This window comes from Schistocerca nitens, chromosome 2 (genome assembly GCF_023898315.1).
Source record: "Schistocerca nitens isolate TAMUIC-IGC-003100 chromosome 2, iqSchNite1.1, whole genome shotgun sequence".
NCBI lineage: Eukaryota > Metazoa > Arthropoda > Insecta > Orthoptera > Acrididae > Schistocerca > Schistocerca nitens.
In genome coordinates, this window is record NC_064615.1 from 42,213,285 (window position 1) to 42,233,332 (window position 20,048).

The following is a 20,048-nucleotide window of genomic DNA, read 5'->3' on the forward strand; positions in this document are numbered from 1 at the left end:
GCAGCAGGCAGTGCGAGCCCAGCAGCAGCTTTACATGAAGATGCCAATAGCCCTGGAAGGCCGCCGACCGCGGGCCACGGCACCTCCGAGAAGGGTGCTGCCCATGACCCATTGTGTCGCTACACAGTCTGTCGAAGAACAGCACTGCCGGCAGAGAGCACCTCCCCCATCCCGCCAGCCGCACCAGACTCAAAGAGCACCCTGGACGACTTCGAGGGACGCAGTTTGCTGGAATATTTGGCGCTCGCGCTGTCACAGGGCTCGTTGGTCTAGGGGTATGATTCCTGCTTAAGGTGCAGGAGGTCCCGGGTTCAAATCCCGGACGAGCCCTAGCGTTTTGTGCAAACTGGTCGCACGTCGGTGGCTGAGTCAGCGCAAAAAGCTGCCCGTCAATGTAAAGCTAATTTCATATTTGCTCTAAGGAACTGACCCTCTGGTCCGACGTATGAAGGTGATTACCAAGGTTTCGGTACAGATCGTAGCAAATGCTTGTCGGTTTAAAGTGATGAAAAAGTGTTTCCGCCCAGGATCGAACCGGGGACCTTCTGCGTGTTAGGCAGACGTGATAACCGCTACACCACGGAAACTACTGCTTTCAGGCTTGCTTCACAGACAACTTGTAACAAGGTTGCCATCGTAACTTAAAAATTCAATAAATGCGGCACTTGCATGAAGAAGGTACATGCAGCAGATCCACACATGACGTGGCTCACTGGAGTAGTATGCGACATAGGCAGGAAAATGCTGTTCCCGCCCGGGATCGAACCGGGGACCTTCTGCGTGTGAAGCAGATGTGATAACCGCTACACTACGGAAACGACGGACACGCTCACTCCATCCTTGTACACTCGAAGGCGCCTCAGCCTTTCTTTCGCCCGCGCATGCACACACCATAGTTCTTTTGACAGCCTGAAACCCATCGCTGCCGAGGGCTCAACAAGTCTTCGGGGTGCTCGAGAGGGTGTCTGTCGTAGCATCCCGAACGAGATAGCGGCGTTTCGCGCAGTCGTTATTGCAAGTCACATTAGCAAAAACAATCACCTCCTTAGCAGCAGGCAGTGCGAGCCCAGCAGCAGCTTTACATGAAGATGCCAATAGCCCTGGAAGGCCGCCGACCGCGGGCCACGGCACCTCCGAGAAGGGTGCTGCCCATGACCCATTGTGTCGCTACACAGTCTGTCGAAGAACAGCACTGCCGGCAGAGAGCACCTCCCCCATCCCGCCAGCCGCACCAGACTCAAAGAGCACCCTGGACGACTTCGAGGGACGCAGTTTGCTGGAATATTTGGCGCTCGCGCTGTCACAGGGCTCGTTGGTCTAGGGGTATGATTCCTGCTTAGGGTGCAGGAGGTCCCGGGTTCAAATCCCGGACGAGCCCTAGCGTTTTGTGCAAACTGGTCGCACGTCGGTGGCTGAGTCAGCGCAAAAAGCTGCCCGTCAATGTAAAGCTAATTTCATATTTGCTCTAAGGAACTGCCCTCTGGTCCGACGTATGAAGGTGATTACCAAGGTTTCGGTACAGATCGTAGCAAATGCTTGTCGGTTTAAAGTGATGAAAAAGTGTTTCCGCCCGGGATCGAACCGGGGACCTTCTGCGTGTTAGGCAGACGTGATAACCGCTACACCACGGAAACTACTGCTTTCAGGCTTGCTTCACAGAGAACTTGTAACAAGGTTGCCATCGTAACTTAAAAATTCAATAAATGCGGCACTTGCATGAAGAAGGTACATGCAGCAGATCCACACATGACGTGGCTCACTGGAGTAGTATGCGACATAGGCAGGAAAATGCTGTTCCCGCCCGGGATCGAACCGGGGACCTTCTGCGTGTGAAGCAGATGTGATAACCGCTACACTACGGAAACGACGGACACGCTCACTCCATCCTTGTACACTCGAAGGCGCCTCAGCCTTTCTTTCGCCCGCGCATGCACACACCATAGTTCTTTTGACAGCCTGAAACCCATCGCTGCCGAGGGCTCAACAAGTCTTCGGGGTGCTCGAGAGGGTGTCTGTCGTAGCATCCCGAACGAGATAGCGGCGTTTCGCGCAGTCGTTATTGCAAGTCACATTAGCAAAAACAATCACCTCCTTAGCAGCAGGCAGTGCGAGCCCAGCAGCAGCTTTACATGAAGATGCCAATAGCCCTGGAAGGCCGCCGACCGCGGGCCACGGCACCTCCGAGAAGGGTGCTGCCCATGACCCATTGTGTCGCTACACAGTCTGTCGAAGAACAGCACTGCCGGCAGAGAGCACCTCCCCCATCCCGCCAGCCGCACCAGACTCAAAGAGCACCCTGGACGACTTCGAGGGACGCAGTTTGCTGGAATATTTGGCGCTCGCGCTGTCACAGGGCTCGTTGGTCTAGGGGTATGATTCCTGCTTAGGGTGCAGGAGGTCCCGGGTTCAAATCCCGGACGAGCCCTAGCGTTTTGTGCAAACTGGTCGCACGTCGGTGGCTGAGTCAGCGCAAAAAGCTGCCCGTCAATGTAAAGCTAATTTCATATTTGCTCTAAGGAACTGACCCTCTGGTCCGACGTATGAAGGTGATTACCAAGGTTTCGGTACAGATCGTAGCAAATGCTTGTCGGTTTAAAGTGATGAAAAAGTGTTTCCGCCCGGGATCGAACCGGGGACCTTCTGCGTGTTAGGCAGACGTGATAACCGCTACACCACGGAAGCTACTGCTTTCAGGCTTGCTTCACAGAGAACTTGTAACAAGGTTGCCATCGTAACTTAAAAATTCAATAAATGCGGCACTTGCATGAAGAAGGTACATGCAGCAGATCCACACATGACGTGGCTCACTGGAGTAGTATGCGACATAGGCAGGAAAATGCTGTTCCCGCCCGGGATCGAACCGGGGACCTTCTGCGTGTGAAGCAGATGTGATAACCGCTACACTACGGAAACGACGGACACGCTCACTCCATCCTTGTACACTCGAAGGCGCCTCAGCCTTTCTTTCGCCCGCGCATGCACACACCATAGTTCTTTTGACAGCCTGAAACCCATCGCTGCCGAGGGCTCAACAAGTCTTCGGGGTGCTCGAGAGGGTGTCTGTCGTAGCATCCCGAACGAGATAGCGGCGTTTCGCGCAGTCGTTATTGCAAGTCACATTAGCAAAAACAATCACCTCCTTAGCAGCAGGCAGTGCGAGCCCAGCAGCAGCTTTACATGAAGATGCCAATAGCCCTGGAAGGCCGCCGACCGCGGGCCACGGCACCTCCGAGAAGGGTGCTGCCCATGACCCATTGTGTCGCTACACAGTCTGTCGAAGAACAGCACTGCCGGCAGAGAGCACCTCCCCCATCCCGCCAGCCGCACCAGACTCAAAGAGCACCCTGGACGACTTCGAGGGACGCAGTTTGCTGGAATATTTGGCGCTCGCGCTGTCACAGGGCTCGTTGGTCTAGGGGTATGATTCCTGCTTAGGGTGCAGGAGGTCCCGGGTTCGAATCCCGGACGAGCCCTAGCGTTTTGTGCAAACTGGTCGCACGTCGGTGGCTGAGTCAGCGCAAAAAGCTGCCCGTCAATGTAAAGCTAATTTCATATTTGCTCTAAGGAACTGACCCTCTGGTCCGACGTATGAAGGTGATTACCAAGGTTTCGGTACAGATCGTAGCAAATGCTTGTCGGTTTAAAGTGATGAAAAAGTGTTTCCGCCCGGGATCGAACCGGGGACCTTCTGCGTGTTTTTTTTTTTTTGTTTTGTTTTCCTGCTTTTTTTATTTTTATTTTATTATATTTTTATACAAATGGATAAAAGGAAGGCCGTTCTTCTTCGGCTACATAAACAGAATAATAGGAAGTCGTCCCGTTACGACAAAGGATGCTCCATACTATAGCCCGCTGCGAATTTTTCGATGACTGTCTTCTCGTTGCTGTGTTGTTTCCGTTGTTTGTTCAATCTCATTAAAAAAAAAAAAAAAAAAAAAAAAGGAACTGGGAAGAGGTGCTATGGTGATCTTCTCATGTCATCGATAATCCAGCTGCGAGGTGGATTATGGAATGCGCTCCAAAGAAAATTAGAAAAATATTGCCTATATTTAGGGTTCTTGACGATCGCACAATGTCGTTCGTTGAGGTAACACCAAAAATCGGGTACCGTCTTTTCGCCATTACCGAAGAGGTAGTGAACAGCGTGGCCGCTGATCCACGTCACAGAGTTCGTTTTTGCTCTTGGGAAATAAATCTGATCGGGGAAAAGAAGTGATCGGGTAGTTATCCTGTCGGCAGTCGTGCGTGTGAGAAAAGCCAATATCTGACGCACCAAATACCAAACGTCCTTTGCCGACCCGCATTCGAAACGATGTTCATCCGTGTCAATCACTTGGCATGTTTCACACAAGGGTGAATCAGCGAGGTGGATGTGATGTAGGCGGGACTGGCACAACTGTTTCCCATTAACAGTTACGTACCATGCAGATTGCACGTCAGTATCAAGGGTGGTGGCATTCACTGCCTGCCACACAGCGCGCCACTTTGTGTTGGGATGTTTGCTTTCAATCACATTCGGCGTCCTGTTCATTTGCATGGCAGCATATACCGCCCTCGTCATCATCAAGCGTGTGGGTAGTAGTGCGGTGCGGATGTAGCTTAATTCAAGGAAGAACTGGCGAATGTAGAAGAAAGGTGCTGGGATGTCCGATATCATCACAGGGGGTGCGAGTGAGATTGGTCGTAAGGCTTCCAGTAAGAGACTTGTGAGGCACGTCGGACTTCGTCGCCACAGTTGCAGGTGACAGCTGACGAACAGGGCCTTCGCTCTGTTCTGAACATGACAAAGGCCTAAACCCCCTCTGCTCCTCGGGAGGGTTAGGGACTCGTAACGAATCTTAAATAACATGCCCGTATTAACAAAGGATCCCAAAACCGCCAACATGCGGTGAGCCAGGGTAGGTGGTACGGGGAGTATCTGTGCAAAATGGGGGATACGTGACGCCAAATAGACGTTAGCATATCGTGTCCGTTGCAGGAGGTCTAGATGTCGCAGACGGTGGTCACTTATTCCTGCTCTCATCTGATTCAATAAACGCCTGTAGTTAAGGGCTGTTGAACGCTTCATGTCAGATGTGAAATCAATGCCAAGACAGCGGATTGTGTCACTGATTCGTAGCGGTGCGACACTCTCGTCGGGTAGGCCTCTGCCTATAGACAGGGCGTGTGATTTGTGGAGATTGAGATGGCTCCCCGATGCCGCGCCGTAGGTCGCCACCCACGCCAGTGCTGCACGAACTTCGTCATTATTGCGAAGAAGGAGTACCAGATCATCCGCATAGGCAGTGCAGCAAAAAGTGTGTCCACCAAGGGATATTCCAGTCAGGCGTTGTCGAAGGCCGCAGAGGAGTGGTTCCAAGACGAGGGCGTACAATATCGCCGAAAGAGGGCAGCCTTGTCGCACCGATCGCTGGATCTGTATCGGCGGCGTAAGACGGCCATTATATAACACCTTGGACGTCACGCCGCGTAGGAGACGCATCAGTACATTAACTATGACGTCCGGATATCCCATGTGTCGCAGTACCTCCATCAAAAATGTGTGGTCGACTCTGTCAAAGGCCTGGCTAAAGTCGAGTGAGGCCAAAACTCCTGGCAGTTGGCGAGCTGTGGCTAGCGCGATCATATCTCTATATCGGCACAATGCAGAGCGAATATTATGGTCACCACCTAACGATGCCTGGTCCTGCGACACAACACATCGTACTGATCGCTTTAGGCGTGCCGCCAGAAGCCGGGTGAAAATCTTCAAGTCACTGTTGAGTAAGGTCAAAGGCCGATAGTCACTGATCCTGGATCCGCTTCGTGGTTTGTGTATTGGCAATCGTGTTAGGCAGACGTGATAACCGCTACACCACGGAAACTACTGCTTTCAGGCTTGCTTCACAGAGAACTTGTAACAAGGTTGCCATCGTAACTTAAAAATTCAATAAATGCGGCACTTGCATGAAGAAGGTACATGCAGTAGATCCACACATGACGTGGCTCACTGGAGTAGTATGCGACATAGGCAGGAAAATGCTGTTCCCGCCCGGGATCGAACCGGGGACCTTCTGCGTGTGAAGCAGATGTGATAACCGCTACACTACGGAAACGACGGACACGCTCACTCCATCCTTGTACACTCGAAGGCGCCTCAGCCTTTCTTTCGCCCGCGCATGCACACACCATAGTTCTTTTGACAGCCTGAAACCCATCGCTGCCGAGGGCTCAACAAGTCTTCGGGGTGCTCGAGAGGGTGTCTGTCGTAGCATCCCGAACGAGATAGCGGCGTTTCGCGCAGTCGTTATTGCAAGTCACATTAGCAAAAACAATCACCTCCTTAGCAGCAGGCAGTGCGAGCCCAGCAGCAGCTTTACATGAAGATGCCAATAGCCCTGGAAGGCCGCCGACCGCGGGCCACGGCACCTCCGAGAAGGGTGCTGCCCATGACCCATTGTGTCGCTACACAGTCTGTCGAAGAACAGCACTGCCGGCAGAGAGCACCTCCCCCATCCCGCCAGCCGCACCAGACTCAAAGAGCACCCTGGACGACTTCGAGGGACGCAGTTTGCTGGAATATTTGGCGCTCGCGCTGTCACAGGGCTCGTTGGTCTAGGGGTATGATTCCTGCTTAGGGTGCAGGAGGTCCCGGGTTCAAATCCCGGACGAGCCCTAGCGTTTTGTGCAAACTGGTCGCACGTCGGTGGCTGAGTCAGCGCAAAAAGCTGCCCGTCAATGTAAAGCTAATTTCATATTTGCTCTAAGGAACTGACCCTCTGGTCCGACGTATGAAGGTGATTACCAAGGTTTCGGTACAGATCGTAGCAAATGCTTGTCGGTTTAAAGTGATGAAAAAGTGTTTCCGCCCGGGATCGAACCGGGGACCTTCTGCGTGTTAGGCAGACGTGATAACCGCTACACCACGGAAACTACTGCTTTCAGGCTTGCTTCACAGAGAACTTGTAACAAGGTTGCCATCGTAACTTAAAAATTCAATAAATGCGGCACTTGCATGAAGAAGGTACATGCAGCAGATCCACACATGACGTGGCTCACTGGAGTAGTATGCGACATAGGCAGGAAAATGCTGTTCCCGCCCGGGATCGAACCGGGGACCTTCTGCGTGTGAAGCAGATGTGATAACCGCTACACTACGGAAACGACGGACACGCTCACTCCATCCTTGTACACTCGAAGGCGCCTCAGCCTTTCTTTCGCCCGCGCATGCACACACCATAGTTCTTTTGACAGCCTGAAACCCATCGCTGCCGAGGGCTCAACAAGTCTTCGGGGTGCTCGAGAGGGTGCCTGTCGTAGCATCCCGAACGAGATAGCGGCGTTTCGCGCAGTCGTTATTGCAAGTCACATTAGCAAAAACAATCACCTCCTTAGCAGCAGGCAGTGCGAGCCCAGCAGCAGCTTTACATGAAGATGCCAATAGCCCTGGAAGGCCGCCGACCGCGGGCCACGGCACCTCCGAGAAGGGTGCTGCCCATGACCCATTGTGTCGCTACACAGTCTGTCGAAGAACAGCACTGCCGGCAGAGAGCACCTCCCCCATCCCGCCAGCCGCACCAGACTCAAAGAGCACCCTGGACGACTTCGAGGGACGCAGTTTGCTGGAATATTTGGCGCTCGCGCTGTCACAGGGCTCGTTGGTCTAGGGGTATGATTCCTGCTTAGGGTGCAGGAGGTCCCGGGTTCAAATCCCGGACGAGCCCTAGCGTTTTGTGCAAACTGGTCGCACGTCGGTGGCTGAGTCAGCGCAAAAAGCTGCCCGTCAATGTAAAGCTAATTTCATATTTGCTCTAAGGAACTGCCCTCTGGTCCGACGTATGAAGGTGATTACCAAGGTTTCGGTACAGATCGTAGCAAATGCTTGTCGGTTTAAAGTGATGAAAAAGTGTTTCCGCCCGGGATCGAACCGGGGACCTTCTGCGTGTTAGGCAGACGTGATAACCGCTACACCACGGAAACTACTGCTTTCAGGCTTGCTTCACAGAGAACTTGTAACAAGGTTGCCATCGTAACTTAAAAATTCAATAAATGCGGCACTTGCATGAAGAAGGTACATGCAGCAGATCCACACATGACGTGGCTCACTGGAGTAGTATGCGACATAGGCAGGAAAATGCTGTTCCCGCCCGGGATCGAACCGGGGACCTTCTGCGTGTGAAGCAGATGTGATAACCGCTACACTACGGAAACGACGGACACGCTCACTCCATCCTTGTACACTCGAAGGCGCCTCAGCCTTTCTTTCGCCCGCGCATGCACACACCATAGTTCTTTTGACAGCCTGAAACCCATCGCTGCCGAGGGCTCAACAAGTCTTCGGGGTGCTCGAGAGGGTGTCTGTCGTAGCATCCCGAACGAGATAGCGGCGTTTCGCGCAGTCGTTATTGCAAGTCACATTAGCAAAAACAATCACCTCCTTAGCAGCAGGCAGTGCGAGCCCAGCAGCAGCTTTACATGAAGATGCCAATAGCCCTGGAAGGCCGCCGACCGCGGGCCACGGCACCTCCGAGAAGGGTGCTGCCCATGACCCATTGTGTCGCTACACAGTCTGTCGAAGAACAGCACTGCCGGCAGAGAGCACCTCCCCCATCCCGCCAGCCGCACCAGACTCAAAGAGCACCCTGGACGACTTCGAGGGACGCAGTTTGCTGGAATATTTGGCGCTCGCGCTGTCACAGGGCTCGTTGGTCTAGGGGTATGATTCCTGCTTAGGGTGCAGGAGGTCCCGGGTTCAAATCCCGGACGAGCCCTAGCGTTTTGTGCAAACTGGTCGCACGTCGGTGGCTGAGTCAGCGCAAAAAGCTGCCCGTCAATGTAAAGCTAATTTCATATTTGCTCTAAGGAACTGACCCTCTGGTCCGACGTATGAAGGTGATTACCAAGGTTTCGGTACAGATCGTAGCAAATGCTTGTCGGTTTAAAGTGATGAAAAAGTGTTTCCGCCCGGGATCGAACTGGGGACCTTCTGCGTGTTAGGCAGACGTGATAACCGCTACACCACGGAAGCTACTGCTTTCAGGCTTGCTTCACAGAGAACTTGTAACAAGGTTGCCATCGTAACTTAAAAATTCAATAAATGCGGCACTTGCATGAAGAAGGTACATGCAGCAGATCCACACATGACGTGGCTCACTGGAGTAGTATGCGACATAGGCAGGAAAATGCTGTTCCCGCCCGGGATCGAACCGGGGACCTTCTGCGTGTGAAGCAGATGTGATAACCGCTACACTACGGAAACGACGGACACGCTCACTCCATCCTTGTACACTCGAAGGCGCCTCAGCCTTTCTTTCGCCCGCGCATGCACACACCATAGTTCTTTTGACAGCCTGAAACCCATCGCTGCCGAGGGCTCAACAAGTCTTCGGGGTGCTCGAGAGGGTGTCTGTCGTAGCATCCCGAACGAGATAGCGGCGTTTCGCGCAGTCGTTATTGCAAGTCACATTAGCAAAAACAATCACCTCCTTAGCAGCAGGCAGTGCGAGCCCAGCAGCAGCTTTACATGAAGATGCCAATAGCCCTGGAAGGCCGCCGACCGCGGGCCACGGCACCTCCGAGAAGGGTGCTGCCCATGACCCATTGTGTCGCTACACAGTCTGTCGAAGAACAGCACTGCCGGCAGAGAGCACCTCCCCCATCCCGCCAGCCGCACCAGACTCAAAGAGCACCCTGGACGACTTCGAGGGACGCAGTTTGCTGGAATATTTGGCGCTCGCGCTGTCACAGGGCTCGTTGGTCTAGGGGTATGATTCCTGCTTAGGGTGCAGGAGGTCCCGGGTTCGAATCCCGGACGAGCCCTAGCGTTTTGTGCAAACTGGTCGCACGTCGGTGGCTGAGTCAGCGCAAAAAGCTGCCCGTCAATGTAAAGCTAATTTCATATTTGCTCTAAGGAACTGACCCTCTGGTCCGACGTATGAAGGTGATTACCAAGGTTTCGGTACAGATCGTAGCAAATGCTTGTCGGTTTAAAGTGATGAAAAAGTGTTTCCGCCCGGGATCGAACCGGGGACCTTCTGCGTGTTTTTTTTTTTTTTTGTTTTGTTTTCCTGCTTTTTTTATTTTTATTTTATTATATTTTTATACAAATGGATAAAAGGAAGGCCGTTCTTCTTCGGCTACATAAACAGAATAATAGGAAGTCGTCCCGTTACGACAAAGGATGCTCCATACTATAGCCCGCTGCGAATTTTTCGATGACTGTCTTCTCGTTGCTGTGTTGTTTCCGTTGTTTGTTCAATCTCATTAAAAAAAAAAAAAAAAAAAAAAAGGAACTGGGAAGAGGTGCTATGGTGATCTTCTCATGTCATCGATAATCCAGCTGCGAGGTGGATTATGGAATGCGCTCCAAAGAAAATTAGAAAAATATTGCCTATATTTAGGGTTCTTGACGATCGCACAATGTCGTTCGTTGAGGTAACACCAAAAATCGGGTACCGTCTTTTCGCCATTACCGAAGAGGTAGTGAACAGCGTGGCCGCTGATCCACGTCACAGAGTTCGTTTTTGCTCTTGGGAAATAAATCTGATCGGGGAAAAGAAGTGATCGGGTAGTTATCCTGTCGGCAGTCGTGCGTGTGAGAAAAGCCAATATCTGACGCACCAAATACCAAACGTCCTTTGCCGACCCGCATTCGAAACGATGTTCATCCGTGTCAATCACTTGGCATGTTTCACACAAGGGTGAATCAGCGAGGTGGATGTGATGTAGGCGGGACTGGCACAACTGTTTCCCATTAACAGTTACGTACCATGCAGATTGCACGTCAGTATCAAGGGTGGTGGCATTCACTGCCTGCCACACAGCGCGCCACTTTGTGTTGGGATGTTTGCTTTCAATCACATTCGGCGTCCTGTTCATTTGCATGGCAGCATATACCGCCCTCGTCATCATCAAGCGTGTGGGTAGTAGTGCGGTGCGGATGTAGCTTAATTCAAGGAAGAACTGGCGAATGTAGAAGAAAGGTGCTGGGATGTCCGATATCATCACAGGGGGTGCGAGTGAGATTGGTCGTAAGGCTTCCAGTAAGAGACTTGTGAGGCACGTCGGACTTCGTCGCCACAGTTGCAGGTGACAGCTGACGAACAGGGCCTTCGCTCTGTTCTGAACATGACAAAGGCCTAAACCCCCTCTGCTCCTCGGGAGGGTTAGGGACTCGTAACGAATCTTAAATAACATGCCCGTATTAACAAAGGATCCCAAAACCGCCAACATGCGGTGAGCCAGGGTAGGTGGTACGGGGAGTATCTGTGCAAAATGGGGGATACGTGACGCCAAATAGACGTTAGCATATCGTGTCCGTTGCAGGAGGTCTAGATGTCGCAGACGGTGGTCACTTATTCCTGCTCTCATCTGATTCAATAAACGCCTGTAGTTAAGGGCTGTTGAACGCTTCATGTCAGATGTGAAATCAATGCCAAGACAGCGGATTGTGTCACTGATTCGTAGCGGTGCGACACTCTCGTCGGGTAGGCCTCTGCCTATAGACAGGGCGTGTGATTTGTGGAGATTGAGATGGCTCCCCGATGCCGCGCCGTAGGTCGCCACCCACGCCAGTGCTGCACGAACTTCGTCATTATTGCGAAGAAGGAGTACCAGATCATCCGCATAGGCAGTGCAGCAAAAAGTGTGTCCACCAAGGGATATTCCAGTCAGGCGTTGTCGAAGGCCGCAGAGGAGTGGTTCCAAGACGAGGGCGTACAATATCGCCGAAAGAGGGCAGCCTTGTCGCACCGATCGCTGGATCTGTATCGGCGGCGTAAGACGGCCATTATATAACACCTTGGACGTCACGCCGCGTAGGAGACGCATCAGTACATTAACTATGACGTCCGGATATCCCATGTGTCGCAGTACCTCCATCAAAAATGTGTGGTCGACTCTGTCAAAGGCCTGGCTAAAGTCGAGTGAGGCCAAAACTCCTGGCAGTTGGCGAGCTGTGGCTAGCGCGATCATATCTCTATATCGGCACAATGCAGAGCGAATATTATGGTCACCACCTAACGATGCCTGGTCCTGCGACACAACACATCGTACTGATCGCTTTAGGCGTGCCGCCAGAAGCCGGGTGAAAATCTTCAAGTCACTGTTGAGTAAGGTCAAAGGCCGATAGTCACTGATCCTGGATCCGCTTCGTGGTTTGTGTATTGGCAATCGTGTTAGGCAGACGTGATAACCGCTACACCACGGAAACTACTGCTTTCAGGCTTGCTTCACAGAGAACTTGTAACAAGGTTGCCATCGTAACTTAAAAATTCAATAAATGCGGCACTTGCATGAAGAAGGTACATGCAGTAGATCCACACATGACGTGGCTCACTGGAGTAGTATGCGACATAGGCAGGAAAATGCTGTTCCCGCCCGGGATCGAACCGGGGACCTTCTGCGTGTGAAGCAGATGTGATAACCGCTACACTACGGAAACGACGGACACGCTCACTCCATCCTTGTACACTCGAAGGCGCCTCAGCCTTTCTTTCGCCCGCGCATGCACACACCATAGTTCTTTTGACAGCCTGAAACCCATCGCTGCCGAGGGCTCAACAAGTCTTCGGGGTGCTCGAGAGGGTGTCTGTCGTAGCATCCCGAACGAGATAGCGGCGTTTCGCGCAGTCGTTATTGCAAGTCACATTAGCAAAAACAATCACCTCCTTAGCAGCAGGCAGTGCGAGCCCAGCAGCAGCTTTACATGAAGATGCCAATAGCCCTGGAAGGCCGCCGACCGCGGGCCACGGCACCTCCGAGAAGGGTGCTGCCCATGACCCATTGTGTCGCTACACAGTCTGTCGAAGAACAGCACTGCCGGCAGAGAGCACCTCCCCCATCCCGCCAGCCGCACCAGACTCAAAGAGCACCCTGGACGACTTCGAGGGACGCAGTTTGCTGGAATATTTGGCGCTCGCGCTGTCACAGGGCTCGTTGGTCTAGGGGTATGATTCCTGCTTAGGGTGCAGGAGGTCCCGGGTTCAAATCCCGGACGAGCCCTAGCGTTTTGTGCAAACTGGTCGCACGTCGGTGGCTGAGTCAGCGCAAAAAGCTGCCCGTCAATGTAAAGCTAATTTCATATTTGCTCTAAGGAACTGACCCTCTGGTCCGACGTATGAAGGTGATTACCAAGGTTTCGGTACAGATCGTAGCAAATGCTTGTCGGTTTAAAGTGATGAAAAAGTGTTTCCGCCCGGGATCGAACCGGGGACCTTCTGCGTGTTAGGCAGACGTGATAACCGCTACACCACGGAAACTACTGCTTTCAGGCTTGCTTCACAGAGAACTTGTAACAAGGTTGCCATCGTAACTTAAAAATTCAATAAATGCGGCACTTGCATGAAGAAGGTACATGCAGCAGATCCACACATGACGTGGCTCACTGGAGTAGTATGCGACATAGGCAGGAAAATGCTGTTCCCGCCCGGGATCGAACCGGGGACCTTCTGCGTGTGAAGCAGATGTGATAACCGCTACACTACGGAAACGACGGACACGCTCACTCCATCCTTGTACACTCGAAGGCGCCTCAGCCTTTCTTTCGCCCGCGCATGCACACACCATAGTTCTTTTGACAGCCTGAAACCCATCGCTGCCGAGGGCTCAACAAGTCTTCGGGGTGCTCGAGAGGGTGCCTGTCGTAGCATCCCGAACGAGATAGCGGCGTTTCGCGCAGTCGTTATTGCAAGTCACATTAGCAAAAACAATCACCTCCTTAGCAGCAGGCAGTGCGAGCCCAGCAGCAGCTTTACATGAAGATGCCAATAGCCCTGGAAGGCCGCCGACCGCGGGCCACGGCACCTCCGAGAAGGGTGCTGCCCATGACCCATTGTGTCGCTACACAGTCTGTCGAAGAACAGCACTGCCGGCAGAGAGCACCTCCCCCATCCCGCCAGCCGCACCAGACTCAAAGAGCACCCTGGACGACTTCGAGGGACGCAGTTTGCTGGAATATTTGGCGCTCGCGCTGTCACAGGGCTCGTTGGTCTAGGGGTATGATTCCTGCTTAGGGTGCAGGAGGTCCCGGGTTCAAATCCCGGACGAGCCCTAGCGTTTTGTGCAAACTGGTCGCACGTCGGTGGCTGAGTCAGCGCAAAAAGCTGCCCGTCAATGTAAAGCTAATTTCATATTTGCTCTAAGGAACTGACCCTCTGGTCCGACGTATGAAGGTGATTACCAAGGTTTCGGTACAGATCGTAGCAAATGCTTGTCGGTTTAAAGTGATGAAAAAGTGTTTCCGCCCGGGATCGAACCGGGGACCTTCTGCGTGTTAGGCAGACGTGATAACCGCTACACCACGGAAACTACTGCTTTCAGGCTTGCTTCACAGACAACTTGTAACAAGGTTGCCATCGTAACTTAAAAATTCAATAAATGCGGCACTTGCATGAAGAAGGTACATGCAGCAGATCCACACATGACGTGGCTCACTGGAGTAGTATGCGACGTAGGCAGGAAAATGCTGTTCCCGCCCGGGATCGAACCGGGGACCTTCTGCGTGTGAAGCAGATGTGATAACCGCTACACTACGGAAACGACGGACACGCTCACTCCATCCTTGTACACTCGAAGGCGCCTCAGCCTTTCTTTCGCCCGCGCATGCACACACCATAGTTCTTTTGACAGCCTGAAACCCATCGCTGCCGAGGGCTCAACAAGTCTTCGGGGTGCTCGAGAGGGTGTCTGTCGTAGCATCCCGAACGAGATAGCGGCGTTTCGCGCAGTCGTTATTGCAAGTCACATTAGCAAAAACAATCACCTCCTTAGCAGCAGGCAGTGCGAGCCCAGCAGCAGCTTTACATGAAGATGCCAATAGCCCTGGAAGGCCGCCGACCGCGGGCCACGGCACCTCCGAGAAGGGTGCTGCCCATGACCCATTGTGTCGCTACACAGTCTGTCGAAGAACAGCACTGCCGGCAGAGAGCACCTCCCCCATCCCGCCAGCCGCACCAGACTCAAAGAGCACCCTGGACGACTTCGAGGGACGCAGTTTGCTGGAATATTTGGCGCTCGCGCTGTCACAGGGCTCGTTGGTCTAGGGGTATGATTCCTGCTTAGGGTGCAGGAGGTCCCGGGTTCAAATCCCGGACGAGCCCTAGCGTTTTGTGCAAACTGGTCGCACGTCGGTGGCTGAGTCAGCGCAAAAAGCTGCCCGTCAATGTAAAGCTAATTTCATATTTGCTCTAAGGAACTGACCCTCTGGTCCGACGTATGAAGGTGATTACCAAGGTTTCGGTACAGATCGTAGCAAATGCTTGTCGGTTTAAAGTGATGAAAAAGTGTTTCCGCCCGGGATCGAACCGGGGACCTTCTGCGTGTTAGGCAGACGTGATAACCGCTACACCACGGAAGCTACTGCTTTCAGGCTTGCTTCACAGAGAACTTGTAACAAGGTTGCCATCGTAACTTAAAAATTCAATAAATGCGGCACTTGCATGAAGAAGGTACATGCAGCAGATCCACACATGACGTGGCTCACTGGAGTAGTATGCGACATAGGCAGGAAAATGCTGTTCCCGCCCGGGATCGAACCGGGGACCTTCTGCGTGTGAAGCAGATGTGATAACCGCTACACTACGGAAACGACGGACACGCTCACTCCATCCTTGTACACTCGAAGGCGCCTCAGCCTTTCTTTCGCCCGCGCATGCACACACCATAGTTCTTTTGACAGCCTGAAACCCATCGCTGCCGAGGGCTCAACAAGTCTTCGGGGTGCTCGAGAGGGTGTCTGTCGTAGCATCCCGAACGAGATAGCGGCGTTTCGCGCAGTCGTTATTGCAAGTCACATTAGCAAAAACAATCACCTCCTTAGCAGCAGGCAGTGCGAGCCCAGCAGCAGCTTTACATGAAGATGCCAATAGCCCTGGAAGGCCGCCGACCGCGGGCCACGGCACCTCCGAGAAGGGTGCTGCCCATGACCCATTGTGTCGCTACACAGTCTGTCGAAGAACAGCACTGCCGGCAGAGAGCACCTCCCCCATCCCGCCAGCCGCACCAGACTCAAAGAGCACCCTGGACGACTTCGAGGGACGCAGTTTGCTGGAATATTTGGCGCTCGCGCTGTCGCAGGGCTCGTTGGTCTAGGGGTATGATTCCTGCTTAGGGTGCAGGAGGTCCCGGGTTCAAATCCCGGACGAGCCCTAGCGTTTTGTGCAAACTGGTCGCACGTCGGTGGCTGAGTCAGCGCAAAAAGCTGCCCGTCAATGTAAAGCTAATTTCATATTTGCTCTAAGGAACTGACCCTCTGGTCCGACGTATGAAGGTGATTACCAAGGTTTCGGTACAGATCGTAGCAAATGCTTGTCGGTTTAAAGTGATGAAAAAGTGTTTCCGCCCGGGATCGAACCGGGGACCTTCTGCGTGTTAGGCAGACGTGATAACCGCTACACCACGGAAACTACTGCTTTCAGGCTTGCTTCACAGACAACTTGTAACAAGGTTGCCATCGTAACTTAAAAATTCAATAAATGCGGCACTTGCATGAAGAAGGTACATGCAGCAGATCCACACATGACGTGGCTCACTGGAGTAGTATGCGACATAGGCAGGAAAATGCTGTTCCCGCCCGGGATCGAACCGGGGACCTTCTGCGTGTGAAGCAGATGTGATAACCGCTACACTACGGAAACGACGGACACGCTCACTCCATCCTTGTACACTCGAAGGCGCCTCAGCCTTTCTTTCGCCCGCGCATGCACACACCATAGTTCTTTTGACAGCCTGAAACCCATCGCTGCCGAGGGCTCAACAAGTCTTCGGGGTGCTCGAGAGGGTGTCTGTCGTAGCATCCCGAACGAGATAGCGGCGTTTCGCGCAGTCGTTATTGCAAGTCACATTAGCAAAAACAATCACCTCCTTAGCAGCAGGCAGTGCGAGCCCAGCAGCAGCTTTACATGAAGATGTCAATAGCCCTGGAAGGCCGCCGACCGCGGGCCACGGCACCTCCGAGAAGGGTGCTGCCCATGACCCATTGTGTCGCTACACAGTCTGTCGAAGAACAGCACTGCCGGCAGAGAGCACCTCCCCCATCCCGCCAGCCGCACCAGACTCAAAGAGCACCCTGGACGACTTCGAGGGACGCAGTTTGCTGGAATATTTGGCGCTCGCGCTGTCACAGGGCTCGTTGGTCTAGGGGTATGATTCCTGCTTAGGGTGCAGGAGGTCCCGGGTTCAAATCCCGGACGAGCCCTAGCGTTTTGTGCAAACTGGTCGCACGTCGGTGGCTGAGTCAGCGCAAAAAGCTGCCCGTCAATGTAAAGCTAATTTCATATTTGCTCTAAGGAACTGCCCTCTGGTCCGACGTATGAAGGTGATTACCAAGGTTTCGGTACAGATCGTAGCAAATGCTTGTCGGTTTAAAGTGATGAAAAAGTGTTTCAGCCCGGGATCGAACCGGGGACCTTCTGCGTGTTAGGCAGACGTGATAACCGCTACACCACGGAAACTACTGCTTTCAGGCTTGCTTCACAGAGAACTTGTAACAAGGTTGCCATCGTAACTTAAAAATTCAATAAATGCGGCACTTGCATGAAGAAGGTACATGCAGCAGATCCACACATGACGTGGCTCACTGGAGTAGTGTGCGACATAGGCAGGAAAATGCTGTTCCCGCCCGGGATCGAACCGGGGACCTTCTGCGTGTGAAGCAGACGTGATAACCGCTACACTACGGAAACGACGGACACGCTCACTCCATCCTTGTACACTCGAAGGCGCCTCAGCCTTTCTTTCGCCCGCGCATGCACACACCATAGTTCTTTTGACAGCCTGAAACCCATCGCTGCCGAGGGCTCAACAAGTCTTCGGGGTGCTCGAGAGGGTGTCTGTCGTAGCATCCCGAACGAGATAGCGGCGTTTCGCGCAGTCGTTATTGCAAGTCACATTAGCAAAAACAATCACCTCCTTAGCAGCAGGCAGTGCGAGCCCAGCAGCAGCTTTACATGAAGATGCCAATAGCCCTGGAAGGCCGCCGACCGCGGGCCACGGCACCTCCGAGAAGGGTGCTGCCCATGACCCATTGTGTCGCTACACACTCTGTCGAAGAACAGCACTGCCGGCAGAGAGCACCTCCCCCATCCCGCCAGCCGCACCAGACTCAAAGAGCACCCTGGACGACTTCGAGGGACGCAGTTTGCTGGAATATTTGGCGCTCGCGCTGTCACAGGGCTCGTTGGTCTAGGGGCATGATTCCTGCTTAGGGTGCAGGAGGTCCCGGGTTCAAATCCCGGACGAGCCCTAGCGTTTTGTGCAAACTGGTCGCACGTCGGTGGCTGAGTCAGCGCAAAAAGCTGCCCGTCAGTGTAAAGCTAATTTCATATTTGCTCTAAGGAACTGACCCTCTGGTCCGACGTATGAAGGTGATTACCAAGGTTTCGGTACAGATCGTAGCAAATGCTTGTCGGTTTAAAGTGATGAAAAAGTGTTTCCGCCCGGGATCGAACCGGGGACCTTCTGCGTGTTAGGCAGACGTGATAACCGCTACACCACGGAAACTACTGCTTTCAGGCTTGCTTCACAGAGAACTTGTAACAAGGTTGCCATCGTAACTTAAAAATTCAATAAATGCGGCACTTGCATGAAGAAGGTACATGCAGCAGATCCACACATGACGTGGCTCACTGGAGTAGTATGCGACATAGGCAGGAAAATGCTGTTCCCGCCCGGGATCGAACCGGGGACCTTCTGCGTGTGAAGCAGATGTGATAACCGCTACACTACGGAAACGACGGACACGCTCACTCCATCCTTGTACACTCGAAGGCGCCTCAGCCTTTCTTTCGCCCGCGCATGCACACACCATAGTTCTTTTGACAGCCTGAAACCCATCGCTGCCGAGGGCTCAACAAGTCTTCGGGGTGCTCGAGAGGGTGTCTGTCGTAGCATCCCGAACGAGATAGCGGCGTTTCGCGCAGTCGTTATTGCAAGTCACATTAGCAAAAACAATCACCTCCTTAGCAGCAGGCAGTGCGAGCCCAGCAGCAGCTTTACATGAAGATGCCAATAGCCCTGGAAGGCCGCCGACCGCGGGCCACGGCACCTCCGAGAAGGGTGCTGCCCATGACCCGTTGTGTCGCTACACAGTCTGTCGAAGAACAGCACTGCCGGCAGAGAGCACCTCCCCCATCCCGCCAGCCGCACCAGACTCAAAGAGCACCCTGGACGACTTCGAGGGACGCAGTTTGCTGGAATATTTGGCGCTCGCGCTGTCACAGGGCTCGTTGGTCTAGGGGTATGATTCCTGCTTAGGGTGCAGGAGGTCCCGGGTTCAAATCCCGGACGAGCCGTAGCGTTTTGTACAAACTGGTCGCACGTCGGTGGCTGAGTCAGCGCAAAAAGCTGCCCGTCAATGTAAAGCTAATTTCATATTTGCTCTAAGGAACTGACCCTCTGGTCCGACGTATGAAGGTGATTACCAAGGTTTCGGTACAGATCGTAGCAAATGCTTGTCGGTTTAAAGTGATGAAAAAGTGTTTCCGCCCGGGATCGAACCGGGGACCTTCTGCGTGTTAGGCAGACGTGATAACCGCTACACCACGGAAACTACTGCTTTCAGGCTTGCTTCACAGACAACTTGTAACAAGGTTGCCATCGTAACTTAAAAATTCAATAAATGCGGCACTTGCATGAAGAAGGTACATGCAGCAGATCCACACATGACGTGGCTCACTGGAGTAGTATGCGACATAGGCAGGAAAATGCTGTTCCCGCCCGGGATCGAACCGGGGACCTTCTGCGTGTGAAGCAGATGTGATAACCGCTACACTACGGAAACGACGGACACGCTCACTCCATCCTTGTACACTCGAAGGCGCCTCAGCCTTTCTTTCGCCCGCGCATGCACACACCATAGTTCTTTTGACAGCCTGAAACCCATCGCTGCCGAGGGCTCAACAAGTCTTCGGGGTGCTCGAGAGGGTGTCTGTCGTAGCATCCCGAACGAGATAGCGGCGTTTCGCGCAGTCGTTATTGCAAGTCACATTAGCAAAAACAATCACCTCCTTAGCAGCAGGCAGTGCGAGCCCAGCAGCAGCTTTACATGAAGATGCCAATAGCCCTGGAAGGCC

At 53.2% G+C, this 20,048-nt stretch overlaps 43 non-coding genes across 43 annotated transcripts; 15 read left to right on the forward strand and 28 right to left on the reverse strand.

Annotated features, from left to right (window-relative positions):
• The first annotated feature begins 258 nt into the window (after positions 1–258).
• Trnal-aag (transfer RNA leucine (anticodon AAG)) lies at positions 259–330 on the forward strand. The gene has a single exon. It is a non-coding gene; the product is annotated as a tRNA-Leu (tRNA).
• A 184-nt stretch (positions 331–514) lies between these two features.
• On the reverse strand, positions 515–587 carry Trnav-aac (transfer RNA valine (anticodon AAC)). The gene has a single exon. It is a non-coding gene; the product is annotated as a tRNA-Val (tRNA).
• Positions 588–745: 158 nt separating this feature from the next.
• Trnav-cac (transfer RNA valine (anticodon CAC)) lies at positions 746–818 on the reverse strand. The gene has a single exon. It is a non-coding gene; the product is annotated as a tRNA-Val (tRNA).
• Positions 819–1,306: 488 nt separating this feature from the next.
• Positions 1,307–1,378, forward strand: Trnap-agg (transfer RNA proline (anticodon AGG)). Its single transcript has one exon. It is a non-coding gene; the product is annotated as a tRNA-Pro (tRNA).
• A 183-nt stretch (positions 1,379–1,561) lies between these two features.
• Trnav-aac (transfer RNA valine (anticodon AAC)) lies at positions 1,562–1,634 on the reverse strand. The gene has a single exon. It is a non-coding gene; the product is annotated as a tRNA-Val (tRNA).
• A 158-nt stretch (positions 1,635–1,792) lies between these two features.
• Positions 1,793–1,865, reverse strand: Trnav-cac (transfer RNA valine (anticodon CAC)). The gene has a single exon. It is a non-coding gene; the product is annotated as a tRNA-Val (tRNA).
• Positions 1,866–2,353: 488 nt separating this feature from the next.
• On the forward strand, positions 2,354–2,425 carry Trnap-agg (transfer RNA proline (anticodon AGG)). The gene has a single exon. It is a non-coding gene; the product is annotated as a tRNA-Pro (tRNA).
• A 184-nt stretch (positions 2,426–2,609) lies between these two features.
• On the reverse strand, positions 2,610–2,682 carry Trnav-aac (transfer RNA valine (anticodon AAC)). The gene has a single exon. It is a non-coding gene; the product is annotated as a tRNA-Val (tRNA).
• Positions 2,683–2,840: 158 nt separating this feature from the next.
• Trnav-cac (transfer RNA valine (anticodon CAC)) lies at positions 2,841–2,913 on the reverse strand. Its single transcript has one exon. It is a non-coding gene; the product is annotated as a tRNA-Val (tRNA).
• Positions 2,914–3,401: 488 nt separating this feature from the next.
• Trnap-agg (transfer RNA proline (anticodon AGG)) lies at positions 3,402–3,473 on the forward strand. The gene has a single exon. It is a non-coding gene; the product is annotated as a tRNA-Pro (tRNA).
• Positions 3,474–6,022: 2,549 nt separating this feature from the next.
• Trnav-cac (transfer RNA valine (anticodon CAC)) lies at positions 6,023–6,095 on the reverse strand. The gene has a single exon. It is a non-coding gene; the product is annotated as a tRNA-Val (tRNA).
• A 488-nt stretch (positions 6,096–6,583) lies between these two features.
• Positions 6,584–6,655, forward strand: Trnap-agg (transfer RNA proline (anticodon AGG)). The gene has a single exon. It is a non-coding gene; the product is annotated as a tRNA-Pro (tRNA).
• Positions 6,656–6,839: 184 nt separating this feature from the next.
• Positions 6,840–6,912, reverse strand: Trnav-aac (transfer RNA valine (anticodon AAC)). Its single transcript has one exon. It is a non-coding gene; the product is annotated as a tRNA-Val (tRNA).
• A 158-nt stretch (positions 6,913–7,070) lies between these two features.
• Positions 7,071–7,143, reverse strand: Trnav-cac (transfer RNA valine (anticodon CAC)). Its single transcript has one exon. It is a non-coding gene; the product is annotated as a tRNA-Val (tRNA).
• Positions 7,144–7,631: 488 nt separating this feature from the next.
• Trnap-agg (transfer RNA proline (anticodon AGG)) lies at positions 7,632–7,703 on the forward strand. Its single transcript has one exon. It is a non-coding gene; the product is annotated as a tRNA-Pro (tRNA).
• A 183-nt stretch (positions 7,704–7,886) lies between these two features.
• Trnav-aac (transfer RNA valine (anticodon AAC)) lies at positions 7,887–7,959 on the reverse strand. Its single transcript has one exon. It is a non-coding gene; the product is annotated as a tRNA-Val (tRNA).
• Positions 7,960–8,117: 158 nt separating this feature from the next.
• On the reverse strand, positions 8,118–8,190 carry Trnav-cac (transfer RNA valine (anticodon CAC)). The gene has a single exon. It is a non-coding gene; the product is annotated as a tRNA-Val (tRNA).
• Positions 8,191–8,678: 488 nt separating this feature from the next.
• Trnap-agg (transfer RNA proline (anticodon AGG)) lies at positions 8,679–8,750 on the forward strand. The gene has a single exon. It is a non-coding gene; the product is annotated as a tRNA-Pro (tRNA).
• Positions 8,751–8,934: 184 nt separating this feature from the next.
• Positions 8,935–9,007, reverse strand: Trnav-aac (transfer RNA valine (anticodon AAC)). Its single transcript has one exon. It is a non-coding gene; the product is annotated as a tRNA-Val (tRNA).
• Positions 9,008–9,165: 158 nt separating this feature from the next.
• On the reverse strand, positions 9,166–9,238 carry Trnav-cac (transfer RNA valine (anticodon CAC)). Its single transcript has one exon. It is a non-coding gene; the product is annotated as a tRNA-Val (tRNA).
• A 488-nt stretch (positions 9,239–9,726) lies between these two features.
• Positions 9,727–9,798, forward strand: Trnap-agg (transfer RNA proline (anticodon AGG)). The gene has a single exon. It is a non-coding gene; the product is annotated as a tRNA-Pro (tRNA).
• Positions 9,799–12,348: 2,550 nt separating this feature from the next.
• Positions 12,349–12,421, reverse strand: Trnav-cac (transfer RNA valine (anticodon CAC)). Its single transcript has one exon. It is a non-coding gene; the product is annotated as a tRNA-Val (tRNA).
• Positions 12,422–12,909: 488 nt separating this feature from the next.
• On the forward strand, positions 12,910–12,981 carry Trnap-agg (transfer RNA proline (anticodon AGG)). Its single transcript has one exon. It is a non-coding gene; the product is annotated as a tRNA-Pro (tRNA).
• Positions 12,982–13,165: 184 nt separating this feature from the next.
• On the reverse strand, positions 13,166–13,238 carry Trnav-aac (transfer RNA valine (anticodon AAC)). The gene has a single exon. It is a non-coding gene; the product is annotated as a tRNA-Val (tRNA).
• Positions 13,239–13,396: 158 nt separating this feature from the next.
• Positions 13,397–13,469, reverse strand: Trnav-cac (transfer RNA valine (anticodon CAC)). The gene has a single exon. It is a non-coding gene; the product is annotated as a tRNA-Val (tRNA).
• Positions 13,470–13,957: 488 nt separating this feature from the next.
• Trnap-agg (transfer RNA proline (anticodon AGG)) lies at positions 13,958–14,029 on the forward strand. Its single transcript has one exon. It is a non-coding gene; the product is annotated as a tRNA-Pro (tRNA).
• A 184-nt stretch (positions 14,030–14,213) lies between these two features.
• Trnav-aac (transfer RNA valine (anticodon AAC)) lies at positions 14,214–14,286 on the reverse strand. Its single transcript has one exon. It is a non-coding gene; the product is annotated as a tRNA-Val (tRNA).
• A 158-nt stretch (positions 14,287–14,444) lies between these two features.
• Positions 14,445–14,517, reverse strand: Trnav-cac (transfer RNA valine (anticodon CAC)). The gene has a single exon. It is a non-coding gene; the product is annotated as a tRNA-Val (tRNA).
• A 488-nt stretch (positions 14,518–15,005) lies between these two features.
• Positions 15,006–15,077, forward strand: Trnap-agg (transfer RNA proline (anticodon AGG)). The gene has a single exon. It is a non-coding gene; the product is annotated as a tRNA-Pro (tRNA).
• A 184-nt stretch (positions 15,078–15,261) lies between these two features.
• Positions 15,262–15,334, reverse strand: Trnav-aac (transfer RNA valine (anticodon AAC)). The gene has a single exon. It is a non-coding gene; the product is annotated as a tRNA-Val (tRNA).
• A 158-nt stretch (positions 15,335–15,492) lies between these two features.
• Positions 15,493–15,565, reverse strand: Trnav-cac (transfer RNA valine (anticodon CAC)). Its single transcript has one exon. It is a non-coding gene; the product is annotated as a tRNA-Val (tRNA).
• A 488-nt stretch (positions 15,566–16,053) lies between these two features.
• Positions 16,054–16,125, forward strand: Trnap-agg (transfer RNA proline (anticodon AGG)). Its single transcript has one exon. It is a non-coding gene; the product is annotated as a tRNA-Pro (tRNA).
• Positions 16,126–16,309: 184 nt separating this feature from the next.
• On the reverse strand, positions 16,310–16,382 carry Trnav-aac (transfer RNA valine (anticodon AAC)). Its single transcript has one exon. It is a non-coding gene; the product is annotated as a tRNA-Val (tRNA).
• Positions 16,383–16,540: 158 nt separating this feature from the next.
• On the reverse strand, positions 16,541–16,613 carry Trnav-cac (transfer RNA valine (anticodon CAC)). Its single transcript has one exon. It is a non-coding gene; the product is annotated as a tRNA-Val (tRNA).
• Positions 16,614–17,101: 488 nt separating this feature from the next.
• Trnap-agg (transfer RNA proline (anticodon AGG)) lies at positions 17,102–17,173 on the forward strand. The gene has a single exon. It is a non-coding gene; the product is annotated as a tRNA-Pro (tRNA).
• Positions 17,174–17,356: 183 nt separating this feature from the next.
• On the reverse strand, positions 17,357–17,429 carry Trnav-aac (transfer RNA valine (anticodon AAC)). The gene has a single exon. It is a non-coding gene; the product is annotated as a tRNA-Val (tRNA).
• A 158-nt stretch (positions 17,430–17,587) lies between these two features.
• Trnav-cac (transfer RNA valine (anticodon CAC)) lies at positions 17,588–17,660 on the reverse strand. The gene has a single exon. It is a non-coding gene; the product is annotated as a tRNA-Val (tRNA).
• A 488-nt stretch (positions 17,661–18,148) lies between these two features.
• Positions 18,149–18,220, forward strand: Trnap-agg (transfer RNA proline (anticodon AGG)). The gene has a single exon. It is a non-coding gene; the product is annotated as a tRNA-Pro (tRNA).
• A 184-nt stretch (positions 18,221–18,404) lies between these two features.
• Positions 18,405–18,477, reverse strand: Trnav-aac (transfer RNA valine (anticodon AAC)). Its single transcript has one exon. It is a non-coding gene; the product is annotated as a tRNA-Val (tRNA).
• A 158-nt stretch (positions 18,478–18,635) lies between these two features.
• Trnav-cac (transfer RNA valine (anticodon CAC)) lies at positions 18,636–18,708 on the reverse strand. The gene has a single exon. It is a non-coding gene; the product is annotated as a tRNA-Val (tRNA).
• Positions 18,709–19,196: 488 nt separating this feature from the next.
• Trnap-agg (transfer RNA proline (anticodon AGG)) lies at positions 19,197–19,268 on the forward strand. Its single transcript has one exon. It is a non-coding gene; the product is annotated as a tRNA-Pro (tRNA).
• A 184-nt stretch (positions 19,269–19,452) lies between these two features.
• On the reverse strand, positions 19,453–19,525 carry Trnav-aac (transfer RNA valine (anticodon AAC)). Its single transcript has one exon. It is a non-coding gene; the product is annotated as a tRNA-Val (tRNA).
• A 158-nt stretch (positions 19,526–19,683) lies between these two features.
• Positions 19,684–19,756, reverse strand: Trnav-cac (transfer RNA valine (anticodon CAC)). Its single transcript has one exon. It is a non-coding gene; the product is annotated as a tRNA-Val (tRNA).
• Between the last annotated feature and the right edge of the window lie 292 nt (positions 19,757–20,048).